The 12577-nt window shown below is 51.4% G+C and overlaps 26 non-coding genes across 26 annotated transcripts; all 26 read left to right on the top strand.

Moving 5' to 3' along the window:
* Positions 1-97: 97 nt before the first annotated feature.
* Trnas-aga (transfer RNA serine (anticodon AGA)) lies at positions 98-179 on the top strand. Its single transcript has one exon. It is a non-coding gene; the product is annotated as a tRNA-Ser (tRNA).
* Positions 180-532: 353 nt separating this feature from the next.
* On the top strand, positions 533-605 carry Trnak-uuu (transfer RNA lysine (anticodon UUU)). Its single transcript has one exon. It is a non-coding gene; the product is annotated as a tRNA-Lys (tRNA).
* Positions 606-743: 138 nt separating this feature from the next.
* Positions 744-825, top strand: Trnas-cga (transfer RNA serine (anticodon CGA)). Its single transcript has one exon. It is a non-coding gene; the product is annotated as a tRNA-Ser (tRNA).
* A 742-nt stretch (positions 826-1567) lies between these two features.
* On the top strand, positions 1568-1649 carry Trnas-aga (transfer RNA serine (anticodon AGA)). Its single transcript has one exon. It is a non-coding gene; the product is annotated as a tRNA-Ser (tRNA).
* Positions 1650-2002: 353 nt separating this feature from the next.
* On the top strand, positions 2003-2075 carry Trnak-uuu (transfer RNA lysine (anticodon UUU)). Its single transcript has one exon. It is a non-coding gene; the product is annotated as a tRNA-Lys (tRNA).
* Positions 2076-2213: 138 nt separating this feature from the next.
* Trnas-cga (transfer RNA serine (anticodon CGA)) lies at positions 2214-2295 on the top strand. The gene has a single exon. It is a non-coding gene; the product is annotated as a tRNA-Ser (tRNA).
* Positions 2296-3037: 742 nt separating this feature from the next.
* Trnas-aga (transfer RNA serine (anticodon AGA)) lies at positions 3038-3119 on the top strand. Its single transcript has one exon. It is a non-coding gene; the product is annotated as a tRNA-Ser (tRNA).
* A 353-nt stretch (positions 3120-3472) lies between these two features.
* Trnak-uuu (transfer RNA lysine (anticodon UUU)) lies at positions 3473-3545 on the top strand. Its single transcript has one exon. It is a non-coding gene; the product is annotated as a tRNA-Lys (tRNA).
* Positions 3546-3683: 138 nt separating this feature from the next.
* Trnas-cga (transfer RNA serine (anticodon CGA)) lies at positions 3684-3765 on the top strand. The gene has a single exon. It is a non-coding gene; the product is annotated as a tRNA-Ser (tRNA).
* Positions 3766-4507: 742 nt separating this feature from the next.
* Trnas-aga (transfer RNA serine (anticodon AGA)) lies at positions 4508-4589 on the top strand. Its single transcript has one exon. It is a non-coding gene; the product is annotated as a tRNA-Ser (tRNA).
* Positions 4590-4942: 353 nt separating this feature from the next.
* Trnak-uuu (transfer RNA lysine (anticodon UUU)) lies at positions 4943-5015 on the top strand. Its single transcript has one exon. It is a non-coding gene; the product is annotated as a tRNA-Lys (tRNA).
* Positions 5016-5153: 138 nt separating this feature from the next.
* Positions 5154-5235, top strand: Trnas-cga (transfer RNA serine (anticodon CGA)). The gene has a single exon. It is a non-coding gene; the product is annotated as a tRNA-Ser (tRNA).
* Positions 5236-5977: 742 nt separating this feature from the next.
* Positions 5978-6059, top strand: Trnas-aga (transfer RNA serine (anticodon AGA)). Its single transcript has one exon. It is a non-coding gene; the product is annotated as a tRNA-Ser (tRNA).
* A 353-nt stretch (positions 6060-6412) lies between these two features.
* Trnak-uuu (transfer RNA lysine (anticodon UUU)) lies at positions 6413-6485 on the top strand. Its single transcript has one exon. It is a non-coding gene; the product is annotated as a tRNA-Lys (tRNA).
* Positions 6486-6623: 138 nt separating this feature from the next.
* On the top strand, positions 6624-6705 carry Trnas-cga (transfer RNA serine (anticodon CGA)). Its single transcript has one exon. It is a non-coding gene; the product is annotated as a tRNA-Ser (tRNA).
* Positions 6706-7447: 742 nt separating this feature from the next.
* On the top strand, positions 7448-7529 carry Trnas-aga (transfer RNA serine (anticodon AGA)). Its single transcript has one exon. It is a non-coding gene; the product is annotated as a tRNA-Ser (tRNA).
* Positions 7530-7882: 353 nt separating this feature from the next.
* Trnak-uuu (transfer RNA lysine (anticodon UUU)) lies at positions 7883-7955 on the top strand. The gene has a single exon. It is a non-coding gene; the product is annotated as a tRNA-Lys (tRNA).
* A 138-nt stretch (positions 7956-8093) lies between these two features.
* On the top strand, positions 8094-8175 carry Trnas-cga (transfer RNA serine (anticodon CGA)). The gene has a single exon. It is a non-coding gene; the product is annotated as a tRNA-Ser (tRNA).
* A 742-nt stretch (positions 8176-8917) lies between these two features.
* Positions 8918-8999, top strand: Trnas-aga (transfer RNA serine (anticodon AGA)). Its single transcript has one exon. It is a non-coding gene; the product is annotated as a tRNA-Ser (tRNA).
* A 353-nt stretch (positions 9000-9352) lies between these two features.
* On the top strand, positions 9353-9425 carry Trnak-uuu (transfer RNA lysine (anticodon UUU)). Its single transcript has one exon. It is a non-coding gene; the product is annotated as a tRNA-Lys (tRNA).
* A 138-nt stretch (positions 9426-9563) lies between these two features.
* On the top strand, positions 9564-9645 carry Trnas-cga (transfer RNA serine (anticodon CGA)). The gene has a single exon. It is a non-coding gene; the product is annotated as a tRNA-Ser (tRNA).
* Positions 9646-10387: 742 nt separating this feature from the next.
* Positions 10388-10469, top strand: Trnas-aga (transfer RNA serine (anticodon AGA)). Its single transcript has one exon. It is a non-coding gene; the product is annotated as a tRNA-Ser (tRNA).
* Positions 10470-10822: 353 nt separating this feature from the next.
* Positions 10823-10895, top strand: Trnak-uuu (transfer RNA lysine (anticodon UUU)). Its single transcript has one exon. It is a non-coding gene; the product is annotated as a tRNA-Lys (tRNA).
* A 138-nt stretch (positions 10896-11033) lies between these two features.
* Positions 11034-11115, top strand: Trnas-cga (transfer RNA serine (anticodon CGA)). Its single transcript has one exon. It is a non-coding gene; the product is annotated as a tRNA-Ser (tRNA).
* A 742-nt stretch (positions 11116-11857) lies between these two features.
* Trnas-aga (transfer RNA serine (anticodon AGA)) lies at positions 11858-11939 on the top strand. Its single transcript has one exon. It is a non-coding gene; the product is annotated as a tRNA-Ser (tRNA).
* Positions 11940-12292: 353 nt separating this feature from the next.
* On the top strand, positions 12293-12365 carry Trnak-uuu (transfer RNA lysine (anticodon UUU)). Its single transcript has one exon. It is a non-coding gene; the product is annotated as a tRNA-Lys (tRNA).
* The last annotated feature ends 212 nt before the right edge of the window (positions 12366-12577 follow it).

The following is a 12577-nucleotide window of genomic DNA, read 5'->3' on the forward strand; positions in this document are numbered from 1 at the left end:
GGAAGCACTACAGAAACGAGTGAGGCCATGGCGTTTTCTGCCGCCAGGTTGCTTTAAAAGGAGCAGTTTCACTTGTAGAGAGACGCTGCTGCGACGGGCAGTCGTGGCCGAGTGGTTAAGGCGTCTGACTAGAAATCAGATTCCCTCTGGGAGCGTAGGTTCGAGTCCTACCGACTGCGTTTCGTTTTTGTGTCAAGACGCGAAGAGCGTCTCCAACGGAACCGTGAAATGGGCAAACACGTGGGAAACATTGCATTCGAGACGCTTGTGAATTTTCCAGTTGGCAAGTGAGTGTCGACAAAACACGAAGCTCCTCTGCTTCAACGTATGAGACGTAAAAGCTGCTGCAATTTGATTTTCATCGTGTGTCAGCTTTCTTCGATAGACAGTTACGAGCCCAGCGTGATGAGTTCGTAGAGAGCATTCAGAGGACGTTTAATTAGTAACAGCTCCATGCAATGATTGCCCAACAGTAAACGACATGAGGCAGTGTGTCCGTAGCATAGTGGGAAGTGACGTGGAGATAACATGAGCCCGGATAGCTAAGTCGGTGGAGCATGAGGCTTTTAACCTAAGGGTCCAGGGTTCAAGTCCCTGTCCGGGCGGAAATTTTAATACTTTGGTAGCGGCTCGCCTACAAGCGGTGAAAGCACTACGGAAAAAAATGCAGCTACGCCGTTCCCTGGCACTGCAGTGCTCTAAACGGCAGCAGGTGCACGTGTCGGGAGAATCTTGTGCTAGCGGCAGTCGTGGCCGAGTGGTTAAGGCGTCTGACTCGAAATCAGATTCCCTCTGGGAGCGTAGGTTCGAATCCTACCGGCTGCGTGCGATTTTGCGTACAAACGAGCAGAAAGTTTCGCGCACATGTGACATGCATGGGTGAATGCCAATGCAAACCAGTGCCACCTCTCTCAGCAAGAAGAAGATTTATGTTTAAAGATACTGAATTTCGCGGCGGGCTCTGCTTCCTATGGCTATCGGTTCATCTCGCACGGAAGCTAGTAATGCAGAAATCCGTCGCAGGCCCACGAGCGCACCGCCGTCATTTCCTCGCGCAGTCGCCGTGTTCGTGAGTACGCACATGTACTTGAAAGTGTTGGACAGAGCGAGCATTAATTTCTTTTTAAGTATCGCAATTGAGTCATTTGAGTGCGGCAAAAGCAGTGGTGCAGCGTGTCTTCTCGTAAGATCTCGCAGCTGCTTGGAAGTATGTCCATCGTTTAAGACGACAGAAAACTAGCGTCAGCGGTGCGTCAGTGGGAAGTCGGTGAAGTCGCCATTGGAGCCCCAAGCCAGTAATTACGACACGCAAATCACTCGCACACATTGCAGCTGTACCACCATGCTTGGCAGAGGGACAGGATAGCTGCGTCAAGCAGAGCGCTAGACCGACAACCGAAAGGTCCCGGGTTTAAGCCCCTGTCCAGGCGAAAATTAATACACTGTCGTAACGGCTACTGTGCTGGCCACGGAAGCACTACAGAAACGAGTGAGGCCATGGCGTTTTCTGCCGCCAGGTTGCTTTAAAAGGAGCAGTTTCACTTGTAGAGAGACGCTGCTGCGACGGGCAGTCGTGGCCGAGTGGTTAAGGCGTCTGACTAGAAATCAGATTCCCTCTGGGAGCGTAGGTTCGAGTCCTACCGACTGCGTTTCGTTTTTGTGTCAAGACGCGAAGAGCGTCTCCAACGGAACCGTGAAATGGGCAAACACGTGGGAAACATTGCATTCGAGACGCTTGTGAATTTTCCAGTTGGCAAGTGAGTGTCGACAAAACACGAAGCTCCTCTGCTTCAACGTATGAGACGTAAAAGCTGCTGCAATTTGATTTTCATCGTGTGTCAGCTTTCTTCGATAGACAGTTACGAGCCCAGCGTGATGAGTTCGTAGAGAGCATTCAGAGGACGTTTAATTAGTAACAGCTCCATGCAATGATTGCCCAACAGTAAACGACATGAGGCAGTGTGTCCGTAGCATAGTGGGAAGTGACGTGGAGATAACATGAGCCCGGATAGCTAAGTCGGTGGAGCATGAGGCTTTTAACCTAAGGGTCCAGGGTTCAAGTCCCTGTCCGGGCGGAAATTTTAATACTTTGGTAGCGGCTCGCCTACAAGCGGTGAAAGCACTACGGAAAAAAATGCAGCTACGCCGTTCCCTGGCACTGCAGTGCTCTAAACGGCAGCAGGTGCACGTGTCGGGAGAATCTTGTGCTAGCGGCAGTCGTGGCCGAGTGGTTAAGGCGTCTGACTCGAAATCAGATTCCCTCTGGGAGCGTAGGTTCGAATCCTACCGGCTGCGTGCGATTTTGCGTACAAACGAGCAGAAAGTTTCGCGCACATGTGACATGCATGGGTGAATGCCAATGCAAACCAGTGCCACCTCTCTCAGCAAGAAGAAGATTTATGTTTAAAGATACTGAATTTCGCGGCGGGCTCTGCTTCCTATGGCTATCGGTTCATCTCGCACGGAAGCTAGTAATGCAGAAATCCGTCGCAGGCCCACGAGCGCACCGCCGTCATTTCCTCGCGCAGTCGCCGTGTTCGTGAGTACGCACATGTACTTGAAAGTGTTGGACAGAGCGAGCATTCATTTCTTTTTAAGTATCGCAATTGAGTCATTTGAGTGCGGCAAAAGCAGTGGTGCAGCGTGTCTTCTCGTAAGATCTCGCAGCTGCTTGGAAGTATGTCCATCGTTTAAGACGACAGAAAACTAGCGTCAGCGGTGCGTCAGTGGGAAGTCGGTGAAGTCGCCATTGGAGCCCCAAGCCAGTAATTACGACACGCAAATCACTCGCACACATTGCAGCTGTACCACCATGCTTGGCAGAGGGACAGGATAGCTGAGTCAAGCAGAGCGCTAGACCGACAACCGAAAGGTCCCGGGTTTAAGCCCCTGTCCAGGCGAAAATTAATACACTGTCGTAACGGCTACTGTGCTGGCCACGGAAGCACTACAGAAACGAGTGAGGCCATGGCGTTTTCTGCCGCCAGGTTGCTTTAAAAGGAGCAGTTTCACTTGTAGAGAGACGCTGCTGCGACGGGCAGTCGTGGCCGAGTGGTTAAGGCGTCTGACTAGAAATCAGATTCCCTCTGGGAGCGTAGGTTCGAGTCCTACCGACTGCGTTTCGTTTTTGTGTCAAGACGCGAAGAGCGTCTCCAACGGAACCGTGAAATGGGCAAACACGTGGGAAACATTGCATTCGAGACGCTTGTGAATTTTCCAGTTGGCAAGTGAGTGTCGACAAAACACGAAGCTCCTCTGCTTCAACGTATGAGACGTAAAAGCTGCTGCAATTTGATTTTCATCGTGTGTCAGCTTTCTTCGATAGACAGTTACGAGCCCAGCGTGATGAGTTCGTAGAGAGCATTCAGAGGACGTTTAATTAGTAACAGCTCCATGCAATGATTGCCCAACAGTAAACGTCATGAGGCAGTGTGTCCGTAGCATAGTGGGAAGTGACGTGGAGATAACATGAGCCCGGATAGCTCAGTCGGTAGAGCATTAGGCTTTTAACCTAAGGGTCCAGGGTTCAAGTCCCTGTCCGGGCGGAAATTTTAATACTTTGGTAGCGGCTCGCCTACAAGCGGTGAAAGCACTACGGAAAAAAATGCAGCTACGCCGTTCCCTGGCACTGCAGTGCTCTAAACGGCAGCAGGTGCACGTGTCGGGAGAATCTTGTGCTAGCGGCAGTCGTGGCCGAGTGGTTAAGGCGTCTGACTCGAAATCAGATTCCCTCTGGGAGCGTAGGTTCGAATCCTACCGGCTGCGTGCGATTTTGCGTACAAACGAGCAGAAAGTTTCGCGCACATGTGACATGCATGGGTGAAAGCCAATGCAAACCAGTGCCACCTCTCTCAGCAAGACGAAGATTTATGTTTAAAGATACTGAATTTCGCGGCGGGCTCTGCTTCCTATGGCTATCGGTTCATCTCGCACGGAAGCTAGTAATGCAGAAATCCGTCGCAGGCCCACGAGCGCACCGCCGTCATTTCCTCGCGCAGTCGCCGTGTTCGTGAGTACGCACATGTACTTGAAAGTGTTGGACAGAGCGAGCATTCATTTCTTTTTAAGTATCGCAATTGAGTCATTTGAGTGCGGCAAAAGCAGTGGTGCAGCGTGTCTTCTCGTAAGATCTCGCAGCTGCTTGGAAGTATGTCCATCGTTTAAGACGACAGAAAACTAGCGTCAGCGGTGCGTCAGTGGGAAGTCGGTGAAGTCGCCATTGGAGCCCCAAGCCAGTAATTACGACACGCAAATCACTCGCACACATTGCAGCTGTACCACCATGCTTGGCAGAGGGACAGGATAGCTGAGTCAAGCAGAGCGCTAGACCGACAACCGAAAGGTCCCGGGTTTAAGCCCCTGTCCAGGCGAAAATTAATACACTGTCGTAACGGCTACTGTGCTGGCCACGGAAGCACTACAGAAACGAGTGAGGCCATGGCGTTTTCTGCCGCCAGGTTGCTTTAAAAGGAGCAGTTTCACTTGTAGAGAGACGCTGCTGCGACGGGCAGTCGTGGCCGAGTGGTTAAGGCGTCTGACTAGAAATCAGATTCCCTCTGGGAGCGTAGGTTCGAGTCCTACCGACTGCGTTTCGTTTTTGTGTCAAGACGCGAAGAGCGTCTCCAACGGAACCGTGAAATGGGCAAACACGTGGGAAACATTGCATTCGAGACGCTTGTGAATTTTCCAGTTGGCAAGTGAGTGTCGACAAAACACGAAGCTCCTCTGCTTCAACGTATGAGACGTAAAAGCTGCTGCAATTTGATTTTCATCGTGTGTCAGCTTTCTTCGATAGACAGTTACGAGCCCAGCGTGATGAGTTCGTAGAGAGCATTCAGAGGACGTTTAATTAGTAACAGCTCCATGCAATGATTGCCCAACAGTAAACGACATGAGGCAGTGTGTCCGTAGCATAGTGGGAAGTGACGTGGAGATAACATGAGCCCGGATAGCTCCGTCGGTAGAGCATTAGGCTTTTAACCTAAGGGTCCAGGGTTCAAGTCCCTGTCCGGGCGGAAATTTTAATACTTTGGTAGCGGCTCGCCTACAAGCGGTGAAAGCACTACGGAAAAAAATGCAGCTACGCCGTTCCCTGGCACTGCAGTGCTCTAAACGGCAGCAGGTGCACGTGTCGGGAGAATCTTGTGCTAGCGGCAGTCGTGGCCGAGTGGTTAAGGCGTCTGACTCGAAATCAGATTCCCTCTGGGAGCGTAGGTTCGAATCCTACCGGCTGCGTGCTATTTTGCGTACAAACGAGCAGAAAGTTTCGCGCACATGTGACATGCATGGGTGAAAGCCAATGCAAACCAGTGCCACCTCTCTCAGCAAGACGAAGATTTATGTTTAAAGATACTGAATTTCGCGGCGGGCTCTGCTTCCTATGGCTATCGGTTCATCTCGCACGGAAGCTAGTAATGCAGAAATCCGTCGCAGGCCCACGAGCGCACCGCCGTCATTTCCTCGCGCAGTCGCCGTGTTCGTGAGTACGCACATGTACTTGAAAGTGTTGGACAGAGCGAGCATTCATTTCTTTTTAAGTATCGCAATTGAGTCATTTGAGTGCGGCAAAAGCAGTGGTGCAGCGTGTCTTCTCGTAAGATCTCGCAGCTGCTTGGAAGTATGTCCATCGTTTAAGACGACAGAAAACTAGCGTCAGCGGTGCGTCAGTGGGAAGTCGGTGAAGTCGCCATTGGAGCCCCAAGCCAGTAATTACGACACGCAAATCACTCGCACACATTGCAGCTGTACCACCATGCTTGGCAGAGGGACAGGATAGCTGAGTCAAGCAGAGCGCTAGACCGACAACCGAAAGGTCCCGGGTTTAAGCCCCTGTCCAGGCGAAAATTAATACACTGTCGTAACGGCTACTGTGCTGGCCACGGAAGCACTACAGAAACGAGTGAGGCCATGGCGTTTTCTGCCGCCAGGTTCCTTTAAAAGGAGCAGTTTCTCTTGTAGAGAGACGCTGCTGCGACGGGCAGTCGTGGCCGAGTGGTTAAGGCGTCTGACTAGAAATCAGATTCCCTCTGGGAGCGTAGGTTCGAGTCCTACCGACTGCGTTTCGTTTTTGTGTCAAGACGCGAAGAGCGTCTCCAACGGAACCGTGAAATGGGCAAACACGTGGGAAACATTGCATTCGAGACGCTTGTGAATTTTCCAGTTGGCAAGTGAGTGTCGACAAAACACGAAGCTCCTCTGCTTCAACGTATGAGACGTAAAAGCTGCTGCAATTTGATTTTCATCGTGTGTCAGCTTTCTTCGATAGACAGTTACGAGCCCAGCGTGATGAGTTCGTAGAGAGCATTCAGAGGACGTTTAATTAGTAACAGCTCCATGCAATGATTGCCCAACAGTAAACGACATGAGGCAGTGTGTCCGTAGCATAGTGGGAAGTGACGTGGAGATAACATGAGCCCGGATAGCTCCGTCGGTAGAGCATTAGGCTTTTAACCTAAGGGTCCAGGGTTCAAGTCCCTGTCCGGGCGGAAATTTTAATACTTTGGTAGCGGCTCGCCTACAAGCGGTGAAAGCACTACGGAAAAAAATGCAGCTACGCCGTTCCCTGGCACTGCAGTGCTCTAAACGGCAGCAGGTGCACGTGTCGGGAGAATCTTGTGCTAGCGGCAGTCGTGGCCGAGTGGTTAAGGCGTCTGACTCGAAATCAGATTCCCTCTGGGAGCGTAGGTTCGAATCCTACCGGCTGCGTGCTATTTTGCGTACAAACGAGCAGAAAGTTTCGCGCACATGTGACATGCATGGGTGAAAGCCAATGCAAACCAGTGCCACCTCTCTCAGCAAGACGAAGATTTATGTTTAAAGATACTGAATTTCGCGGCGGGCTCTGCTTCCTATGGCTATCGGTTCATCTCGCACGGAAGCTAGTAATGCAGAAATCCGTCGCAGGCCCACGAGCGCACCGCCGTCATTTCCTCGCGCAGTCGCCGTGTTCGTGAGTACGCACATGTACTTGAAAGTGTTGGACAGAGCGAGCATTCATTTCTTTTTAAGTATCGCAATTGAGTCATTTGAGTGCGGCAAAAGCAGTGGTGCAGCGTGTCTTCTCGTAAGATCTCGCAGCTGCTTGGAAGTATGTCCATCGTTTAAGACGACAGAAAACTAGCGTCAGCGGTGCGTCAGTGGGAAGTCGGTGAAGTCGCCATTGGAGCCCCAAGCCAGTAATTACGACACGCAAATCACTCGCACACATTGCAGCTGTACCACCATGCTTGGCAGAGGGACAGGATAGCTGAGTCAAGCAGAGCGCTAGACCGACAACCGAAAGGTCCCGGGTTTAAGCCCCTGTCCAGGCGAAAATTAATACACTGTCGTAACGGCTACTGTGCTGGCCACGGAAGCACTACAGAAACGAGTGAGGCCATGGCGTTTTCTGCCGCCAGGTTGCTTTAAAAGGAGCAGTTTCACTTGTAGAGAGACGCTGCTGCGACGGGCAGTCGTGGCCGAGTGGTTAAGGCGTCTGACTAGAAATCAGATTCCCTCTGGGAGCGTAGGTTCGAGTCCTACCGACTGCGTTTCGTTTTTGTGTCAAGACGCGAAGAGCGTCTCCAACGGAACCGTGAAATGGGCAAACACGTGGGAAACATTGCATTCGAGACGCTTGTGAATTTTCCAGTTGGCAAGTGAGTGTCGACAAAACACGAAGCTCCTCTGCTTCAACGTATGAGACGTAAAAGCTGCTGCAATTTGATTTTCATCGTGTGTCAGCTTTCTTCGATAGACAGTTACGAGCCCAGCGTGATGAGTTCGTAGAGAGCATTCAGAGGACGTTTAATTAGTAACAGCTCCATGCAATGATTGCCCAACAGTAAACGACATGAGGCAGTGTGTCCGTAGCATAGTGGGAAGTGACGTGGAGATAACATGAGCCCGGATAGCTCCGTCGGTAGAGCATTAGGCTTTTAACCTAAGGGTCCAGGTTTCAAGTCCCTGTCCGGGCGGAAATTTTAATACTTTGGTAGCGGCTCGCCTACAAGCGGTGAAAGCACTACGGAAAAAAATGCAGCTACGCCGTTCCCTGGCACTGCAGTGCTCTAAACGGCAGCAGGTGCACGTGTCGGGAGAATCTTGTGCTAGCGGCAGTCGTGGCCGAGTGGTTAAGGCGTCTAACTCGAAATCAGATTCCCTCTGGGAGCGTAGGTTCGAATCCTACCGGCTGCGTGCGATTTTGCGTACAAACGAGCAGAAAGTTTCGCGCACATGTGACATGCATGGGTGAAAGCCAATGCAAACCAGTGCCACCTCTCTCAGCAAGACGAAGATTTATGTTTAAAGATACTGAATTTCGCGGCGGGCTCTGCTTCCTATGGCTATCGGTTCATCTCGCACGGAAGCTAGTAATGCAGAAATCCGTCGCAGGCCCACGAGCGCACCGCCGTTATTTCCTCGCGCAGTCGCCGTGTTCGTGAGTACGCACATGTACTTGAAAGTGTTGGACAGAGCGAGCATTCATTTCTTTTTAAGTATCGCAATTGAGTCATTTGAGTGCGGCAAAAGCAGTGGTGCAGCGTGTCTTCTCGTAAGATCTCGCAGCTGCTTGGAAGTATGTCCATCGTTTAAGACGACAGAAAACTAGCGTCAGCGGTGCGTCAGTGGGAAGTCGGTGAAGTCGCCATTGGAGCCCCAAGCCAGTAATTACGACACGCAAATCACTCGTACACATTGCAGCTGTACCACCATGCTTGGCAGAGGGACAGGATAGCTGAGTCAAGCAGAGCGCTAGACCGACAACCGAAAGGTCCCGGGTTTAAGCCCCTGTCCAGGCGAACATTAATACACTGTCGTAACGGCTACTGTGCTGGCCACGGAAGCACTACAGAAACGAGTGAGGCCATGGCGTTTTCTGCCGCCAGGTTCCTTTAAAAGGAGCAGTTTCACTTGTAGAGAGACGCTGCTGCGACGGGCAGTCGTGGCCGAGTGGTTAAGGCGTCTGACTAGAAATCAGATTCCCTCTGGGAGCGTAGGTTCGAGTCCTACCGACTGCGTTTCGTTTTTGTGTCAAGACGCGAAGAGCGTCTCCAACGGAACCGTGAAATGGGCAAACACGTGGGAAACATTGCATTCGAGACGCTTGTGAATTTTCCAGTTGGCAAGTGAGTGTCGACAAAACACGAAGCTCCTCTGCTTCAACGTATGAGACGTAAAAGCTGCTGCAATTTGATTTTCATCGTGTGTCAGCTTTCTTCGATAGACAGTTACGAGCCCAGCGTGATGAGTTCGTAGAGAGCATTCAGAGGACGTTTAATTAGTAACAGCTCCATGCAATGATTGCCCAACAGTAAACGACATGAGGCAGTGTGTCCGTAGCATAGTGGGAAGTGACGTGGAGATAACATGAGCCCGGATAGCTCCGTCGGTAGAGCATTAGGCTTTTAACCTAAGGGTCCAGGGTTCAAGTCCCTGTCCGGGCGGAAATTTTAATACTTTGGTAGCGGCTCGCCTACAAGCGGTGAAAGCACTACGGAAAAAAATGCAGCTACGCCGTTCCCTGGCACTGCAGTGCTCTAAACGGCAGCAGGTGCACGTGTCGGGAGAATCTTGTGCTAGCGGCAGTCGTGGCCGAGTGGTTAAGGCGTCTGACTCGAAATCAGATTCTCTCTGGGAGCGTAGGTTCGAATCCTACCGGCTGCGTGCGATTTAGCGTACAAACGAGCAGAAAGTTTCGCGCACATGTGACATGCATGGGTGAATGCCAATGCTAACCAGTGCCACCTCTCTCAGCAAGACGAAGATTTATGTTTAAAGATACTAAATTTCGCGGCGGGCTCTGCTTCCTATGGCTATCGGTTCATCTCGCACGGAAGCTAGTAATGCAGAAATCCGTCGCAGGCCCACGAGCGCACCGCCGTCATTTCCTCGCGCAGTCGCCGTGTTCGTGAGTACGCACATGTACTTGAAAGTGTTGGACAGAGCGAGCATTCATTTCTTTTTAAGTATCGCAATTGAGTCATTTGAGTGCGGCAAAAGCAGTGGTGCAGCGTGTCTTCTCGTAAGATCTCGCAGCTGCTTGGAAGTATGTCCATCGTTTAAGACGACAGAAAACTAGCGTCAGCGGTGCGTCAGTGGGAAGTCGGTGAAGTCGCCATTGGAGCCCCAAGCCAGTAATTACGACACGCAAATCACTCGCACACATTGCAGCTGTACCACCATGCTTGGCAGAGGGACAGGATAGCTGAGTCAAGCAGAGCGCTAGACCGACAACCGAAAGGTCCCGGGTTTAAGCCCCTGTCCAGGCGAAAATTAATACACTGTCGTAACGGCTACTGTGCTGGCCACGGAAGCACTACAGAAACGAGTGAGGCCATGGCGTTTTCTGCCGCCAGGTTGTTTTAAAAGGAGCAGTTTCACTTGTAGAGAGACGCTGCTGCGACGGGCAGTCGTGGCCGAGTGGTTAAGGCGTCTGACTAGAAATCAGATTCCCTCTGGGAGCGTAGGTTCGAGTCCTACCGACTGCGTTTCGTTTTTGTGTCAAGACGCGAAAAGCGTCTCCAACGGAACCGTGAAATGGGCAAACACGTGGGAAACATTGCATTCGAGACGCTTGTGAATTTTCCAGTTGGCAAGTGAGTGTCGACAAAACACGAAGCTCCTCTGCTTCAACGTATGAGACGTAAAAGCTGCTGCAATTTGATTTTCATCGTGTGTCAGCTTTCTTCGATAGACAGTTACGAGCCCAGCGTGATGAGTTCGTAGAGAGCATTCAGAGGACGTTTAATTAGTAACAGCTCCATGCAATGATTGCCCAACAGTAAACGACATGAGGCAGTGTGTCCGTAGCATAGTGGGAAGTGACGTGGAGATAACATGAGCCCGGATAGCTCAGTCGGTAGAGCATTAGGCTTTTAACCTAAGGGTCCAGGGTTCAAGTCCCTGTCCGGGCGGAAATTTTAATACTTTGGTAGCGGCTCGCCTACAAGCGGTGAAAGCACTACGGAAAAAAATGCAGCTACGCCGTTCCCTGGCACTGCAGTGCTCTAAACGGCAGCAGGTGCACGTGTCGGGAGAATCTTGTGCTAGCGGCAGTCGTGGCCGAGTGGTTAAGGCGTCTGACTCGAAATCAGATTCCCTCTGGGAGCGTAGGTTCGAATCCTACCGGCTGCGTGCGATTTTGCGTACAAACGAGCAGAAAGTTTCGCGCACATGTGACATGCATGGGTGAAAGCCAATGCAAACCAGTGCCACCTCTCTCAGCAAGACGAAGATTTATGTTTAAAGATACTGAATTTCGCGGCGGGCTCTGCTTCCTATGGCTATCGGTTCATCTCGCACGGAAGCTAGTAATGCAGAAATCCGTCGCATTCCCACGAGCGCACCGCCGTCATTTCCTCGCGCAGTCGCCGTGTTCGTGAGTACGCACATGTACTTGAAAGTGTTGGACAGAGCGAGCATTCATTTCTTTTTAAGTATCGCAATTGAGTCATTTGAGTGCGGCAAAAGCAGTGGTGCAGCGTGTCTTCTCGTAAGATCTCGCAGCTGCTTGGAAGTATGTCCATCGTTTAAGACGACAGAAAACTAGCGTCAGCGGTGCGTCAGTGGGAAGTCGGTGAAGTCGCCATTGGAGCCCCAAGCCAGTAATTACGACACGCAAATCACTCGCACACATTGCAGCTGTACCACCATGCTTGGCAGAGGGACAGGATAGCTGAGTCAAGCAGAGCGCTAGACCGACAACCGAAAGGTCCCGGGTTTAAGCCCCTGTCCAGGCGAAAATTAATACACTGTCGTAACGGCTACTGTGCTGGCCACGGAAGCACTACAGAAACGAGTGAGGCCATGGCGTTTTCTGCCGCCAGGTTGCTTTAAAAGGAGCAGTTTCACTTGTAGAGAGACGCTGCTGCGACGGGCAGTCGTGGCCGAGTGGTTAAGGCGTCTGACTAGAAATCAGATTCCCTCTGGCAGCGTAGGTTCGAGTCCTACCGACTGCGTTTCGTTTTTGTGTCAAGACGCGAAGAGCGTCTCCAACGGAACCGTGAAATGGGCAAACACGTGGGAAACATTGCATTCGAGACGCTTGTGAATTTTCCAGTTGGCAAGTGAGTGTCGACAAAACACGAAGCTCCTCTGCTTCAACGTATGAGACGTAAAAGCTGCTGCAATTTGATTTTCATCGTGTGTCAGCTTTCTTCGATAGACAGTTACGAGCCCAGCGTGATGAGTTCGTAGAGAGCATTCAGAGGACGTTTAATTAGTAACAGCTCCATGCAATGATTTCCCAACAGTAAACGACATGAGGCAGTGTGTCCGTAGCATAGTGGGAAGTGACGTGGAGATAACATGAGCCCGGATAGCTCAGTCGGTAGAGCATTAGGCTTTTAACCTAAGGGTCCAGGGTTCAAGTCCCTGTCCGGGCGGAAATTTTAATACTTTGGTAGCGGCTCGCCTACAAGCGGTGAAAGCACTACGGAAAAAAATGGAGCTACGCCGTTCCCTGGCACTGCAGTGCTCTAAACGGCAGCAGGTGCACGTGTCGGGAGAATCTTGTGCTAGCGGCAGTCGTGGCCGAGTGCTTGCGGCGAGCGGACGTGCCCGTCGCGAGCTCCGCTAGCAGCTGTGTTTACATCGT

This window comes from Schistocerca gregaria, chromosome 3 (genome assembly GCF_023897955.1).
Source record: "Schistocerca gregaria isolate iqSchGreg1 chromosome 3, iqSchGreg1.2, whole genome shotgun sequence".
Taxonomy (NCBI): domain Eukaryota; kingdom Metazoa; phylum Arthropoda; class Insecta; order Orthoptera; family Acrididae; genus Schistocerca; species Schistocerca gregaria.